The 5499-nt window shown below is 45.1% G+C and overlaps 1 long non-coding RNA gene across 1 annotated transcript; it reads right to left on the bottom strand.

Moving 5' to 3' along the window:
- Positions 1 to 4473: 4473 nt before the first annotated feature.
- On the bottom strand, positions 4474 to 4953 carry LOC123404215. The gene is made up of 3 exons (XR_006611685.1): positions 4761 to 4953; positions 4580 to 4684; positions 4474 to 4494 (listed from the first exon to the last, which is right to left on the bottom strand). It is a non-coding gene; the product is annotated as an uncharacterized LOC123404215 (long non-coding RNA).
- Between the last annotated feature and the right edge of the window lie 546 nt (positions 4954 to 5499).

The following is a 5499-nucleotide window of genomic DNA, read 5'->3' as shown; positions in this document are numbered from 1 at the left end:
TCACTCTCACTCTCACTCTCAGTGGGTCTCAGTGGGTGGGGTGGGGAAGTGGACAGAGAAAGAGAAAGAGAGAGCCGTTGTGTGGCTGGCTCGTTTTGTCTCGCTCCCACCCACGCACACCTCGCTGACACGTGGGCCCTTCCCAACACAACGGCTCTCTCATTCTCATCCACCACCTCTTCCTCTCTCCACCATGCATATGCGCGACGCCGTTCCAATATTCCCCCAAAATTAGAACAAGACCCTTAAAGCGAATTTTTGTCCAAAAAGACCCCCTGTCGAGTGAGATTGTCAAAAGAGACCGCCTGCGAGTGGAAACGAGAAAAAAGACCCCCACCCCGGGTGGCGGCAGGCGCGCCAGGCGGCACGTGGCACCTGCCGCCACCGCGCGAGGCGGCCGTGGGGCCTGCCGCCACCACCCCTGGCGGCCAGCACCGGAACCCGTTCCCGCCCACACCTGTCCGTAACGGACAAAGCCGGGTGGGCCCTGCCGCCTCGGGAGCAGGCGGCCAGTGCACTGTTTCCGCGCGGTGACACTGTTGCTGATTGCGCTGATTTCCGCGCGGCCAGATTCCCAGGCTTATTTCCCGCTCGCACCGACGAAACAGTGGGAATTTTTCCCGTTCTCCACCGACGAACCAGTCAAAATTTACTCCTGCCAACTTGCTCCGGTTCGGACCGTGCAATCCTTTTGAACAAAAATATTGTGCAAGTTGCACGGATGGCTAAGTGCATGGGAGGCATATACTATGGATATTTTGTTGGGCCGTGGTTATCCCCCATCCCTCGAACCAAACCAAGATATCCACGCCGGTGAAGGCGGGCGGTTTTTTCCGTGGTTTCACGGGGCTCTCATCTTCGGGTCAGCATTGTTCACCGCGGCGATTTCAGAGGGACTCTTTGTCTCCTGGTCGACACTGTTCGTTACGGTGGTTTCGTGTGGCTTTTATCTCTTGGTCGACATTGTTTACAATAGCGTTTCTTATATTTATTTATAGAGAAAGTATGGTTTAGCTCTCGATCAAATATTTTGGGAGTGAATGTTTGATTGCTATCGCAGCAGTGACACTGCCATGGAATAAAGTAGAAAACATTACTAACTAATCACTTGGTAATGATGCTCTCGTTGGTCGCCATAATATGTAATCTTAATACTTAAAATGCAACTATCATTTACATGAAAGTAAATGATTTTGAATCCTTGTTCGTATAATCACACACAATTCTCTTTCATGGTTCTATAATGATGCTCTTAGTAAAGTTGGTCTTTTTTTGTATGACGCTTAGAGCTTTGTACTTGTTTCTTCTTTATCTTCTATAATGATCACACACAATTCTCTTTCATGGTTTGAAAAAAATATCATTTATACAAAAGTAACTACAAGAGTCTTTTAAGAGTTCGTACTACAAGACTACATAAGGATGTATATGGACTTATTTTAAAATGTACACGCGATAACGACGGACGAGCAGTGCAATAGTTTCCCGCCTAATTTTCCCGCGTTATTTTCCCGCAAAATTTTCCCGCTGCAGTTTCTCATTTTTGCGCCCTTTTTTCCCGCGTAGACATCCGACAGAGCCTATAAAAGGAGGCAGGGAGTGAAACTCTCTTCACCATCAGACAGACTTCAAAGCACCTGCACCTCCATAGTCAGTATGAGTTTGCCTTGTTCGGATCAGAGCATTAGGCCTAGGAAAATGCAGAGTGCAAGCTTGCCTCGGGGGGTGGAAGCAGTTCGATGTTGGTGCGGAGATGTCTGCAAGGTGAAGGAGGTGACGGATTTTTCAGATTGGTTGGGCATGAAGTTTTTCATGTGCGCCAATTATGAATCTGATCCACCCGAATCTATTTCTGCGTACGTCAGGCCTCCGGTATGCTCAAGTCATCCAGATTATTGTTATTTGATATTATTGTTTACTTGAATCTGATCCATCCTTTAGTCTCCTCCTCCTCTCTGCATGTACTATCGTTGGATTGACACGGAAATGCCGGACTGGGCGGTGACCGAGATTCGTGAAAGAGGTCGCCGTGCATGGGCTAGCTTGGACTTGGAAGAGCGTCGTGAGAAGGCTGAAGCAGAGGAGAAAGCAGAGCAGAAGAAAGAGTGGGAAGATTACTGTGTGGAGCAAAGGGCTTTTCTTGATGAGATGATAAGGAAAAATCAAGAAGAGAAACTTCGGCTGGAGGAGGTTTACAGACAGAGGGAACAGGCCCGTGAAGCTGAGAGGGAGAGAAAGAGAAAAAGGGCTCGTGCCGCCAAGGCAGCAGAAGAAGCTGGTGATGGAAAAGGAAAATATCCACGTTGGACTCAGTAGATTTATTTTATTGTATGTTAAGTTGTGTTAGTTGTATCTTAATTTCTGCAAGTTGTATCTTAATTTCGGCAAATTGTATCTTATTTTCAGTAATGTGTATCTTAATTTCCGCAATGAGTATCTTAATTTCAGCTACGTGTATGTTCATTTTATCCCGCCATTTATTTCCCGCCTCGCTTTCCCGCCATTTTATCCCGCGTATAGCTTTGCCGCCATTTTGTTCCCGCCTCGCTTTCCCGCCCTTGCTTTCCCGCCCTCGCTTTCCCTCCTCGTTTTCCCGCCATTAGTTATTCGTCTCGCTCTGCTGCACCTATAAAACCCCCTCCAGACCAAGGTGGGTAAGGAGTGTGCTGAAAATGTCTCATTATCCTTTCGATCGTAGTTTTCATAGTGGTATGTCCGAGTGTCTTCTGCGCTTAGCTAGCAATTTCAAGATAGATAATAGAATAGTTTCATGGGACGAACTCATCAGTAGTGACACGCTACTGAATGAGGTTGCCCACGCATTAGCTAGGAAGGGGTGGCCTGCATGGACATATGAGGAGATTCGGAAAGAACTTCTGCGGTTGAATGAAAGATGGAAGAAGAAAGGCCAACACATACACGGTGGAGGTGGAGTAAAACATCCCTTCTTATGGATTGACGATAGTGAGGACGAAGACAATATCTTCATGCCGAGTACCAAGAGCGCGTCATCGACGAAGGCCAAGAGCGCATCATCATCGAAGGCCAAGAGTAGCGCTTTGTCAAAGGGCGAGAGCTCTGCATCGTCGAAGGATGACGACGACTTTATGTAGTTTTTTTTATGAACTCTACATCTTAATATATCTTATTTTATGTATGTTATTTTATGTATGTTATTTTATGAATCTTATTTTATGTATCTTATTTTATGGAAGCAACTTCAAATATATCGAGAACTTTTATTTCATGAAACTACATAGATGTCTTGTATGTACATCTGAAAATTTGAAACTGACATAGAGAGATGCAATTGTTCGCACACATACATAGACGAATCACCCTATGCGACGACGACCAGCTGGCCTTGCCCGACGACCGGAGGGTGACAATCGATCAGGGGATCTGTGTTCACGAAGACCACGACCGTACTGTCCGTCGTGTTCCTGTGTCTGCGACTCATGCATAGGTGGTGGAGTCTGAAATCCATATTGAGATGATGACTCTAAATTGTAGGTGAATGGTTGTGACTCAGAATTGATGTAAGATGGACCAATAACGTCCTGCCCGAAAAAATCATTTATCATTCCTGGGAGCGTGCATTGAGTATCATGGGTTTCTGTGAGTATTTCTTTCTGTACGCCACGCTGGGTATGTTCATCTCCCCATGATGGATCATTAATTTCCTGCTCCACGAAAAAATGTTTTTAAAATAAATTGTGTGTAGCAAAAAGATGTATAAATAGAAGTTATGTAATTGCTTATTATAATTGTACATACCTCACCGCTGTTGTAGCTTTGTGCTCCCTCGCTTGTCTCAGCCCAACGATTCTCCTCGGGCATCCTAATCCCTCGCGTGGGCAGATATGGCTGAGATCCTTGAATGTGTGCGCCATATGCTGTATATGCATCCTGCTCCACGAAATGAGTCTGTTCGGGTGTCGAACCTACATCTGGAGCATTTACCTGTGATGTCTGCCCATGTATTGGTAGAGACGAGTCATGTCGTGGAAGTGTCGGCGTAGTATTACGACCCTCTCCCCATCGCATGGACGACGACGGCGCCGCACTCGGTCTAGCTGACCTCGGTTCCGGAATGTTGTACGCTGCAGTGACAACGTCGTTCTCTGTACCGCATCTCGTAAACCTTGTGCTCACGAATTCGCTAATTTTTTTAAACCACGACCTGCCTTTAGGATCAATTCCCTGGGCTCGCATTCCTTCCCTCGCCATCGCTTGTACTTGGGTGCAAATATCAATCTGAAAAAATTGTTGTTCGTTGGTTAAATTGTTCATGAAATGATGGACCTGAATAGCAAGATGTTGATTATTACCGCGGAGTCACGATAGTAAGCTGATGATGTGTCCATCCGTCTCTGCAACTGTTCCATATGCGTTGGATGTGTTGGCATCGTAGGTGGTTCACTCGTCAATCTAGTACGCGTGCTCATGCGATACCAATTATAGTACGCTTTTGTCGTAGTTGCATCGTACGTTCTGCATAAATAAATTAACATTACTAAATTGACATCACATTCTGTATTTTATAAGCACATAATTAAATTAACATTAGTAAAATTACCGTTGCTGAGGCACTATATTTTGTAGAGCTTCATTATTCCACTGATTTATCCATTCAATGTTTTCTGCATTCCAGTCCACACCAGATCTGCCCATATTGCTCATCCTGTAATTATAGATAACAAAAAAAATTCAAGAATAGTTGATGGAATATCTATTTAGCTAGGTCACATCTTACTTACTTATGAGTTTCTTCGTCGATACATCTTGGAACCGGTGGTGGAATATCTTGATATAGACCGAACTGTCTCATGACACGGTCAGGATTATACGGTTCCACAAACCATAGATAGAGTAAATTGCAGCGAGTCATCCAAAAGGCACTATCTCTCACGCATTCCACTGGCATGTGTTGCGAACCAAATACCATATCAATGTGCGCCTCAGTCCATGGGTTCCATGTTATTAGTGAGTCGTTAAGAAGCTCAAACTGATCATGGTATATGGGGTAACAATTTTTTGCAATTTTAGTAGACCATTTTTTTCGACCCAGCATCCACCGAGTGGACATAGTTACAACACCCTCACCATAGTTGTACGGGGTTGCGGGTTCTACTATCTGCGGTCGTCCTACAGGTAAGTATTCCCAGGACCACAACTGTAGAAACTCGTAGGAGACACAAAGTAATGGAGCTTTAGATGTGAATGCCGTTTTTTGAGTGGCATCACACAACCCTCGGTATGTGTGAGAAAGCAAAGCAGAACCAAATCTATATGGTGGATTTTGGGGTAAAGGTTCGTCTACTATATTTGCGGCAAAATAGATGAGACCAGGCAAAACTACATCCCCGTGAGAATTAGGAAACATCACACCGAAGAGCCACAACAAATATGCAAACAAGTGTCTCTTCGTTGTCTCAGGATCAGCATGGGTAGATAAAATTTCGAAGTTAATATGAAGCCAGCTGTGTGGGACACCTC

Source organism: Hordeum vulgare, chromosome 6H, assembly GCF_904849725.1.
Source record: "Hordeum vulgare subsp. vulgare chromosome 6H, MorexV3_pseudomolecules_assembly, whole genome shotgun sequence".
Taxonomy (NCBI): Eukaryota; Viridiplantae; Streptophyta; class Magnoliopsida; order Poales; family Poaceae; genus Hordeum; species Hordeum vulgare.
The sequence above is the reverse complement of the archived record's forward strand: the minus strand, read 5'-3'. Positions and strand labels throughout refer to the sequence as shown.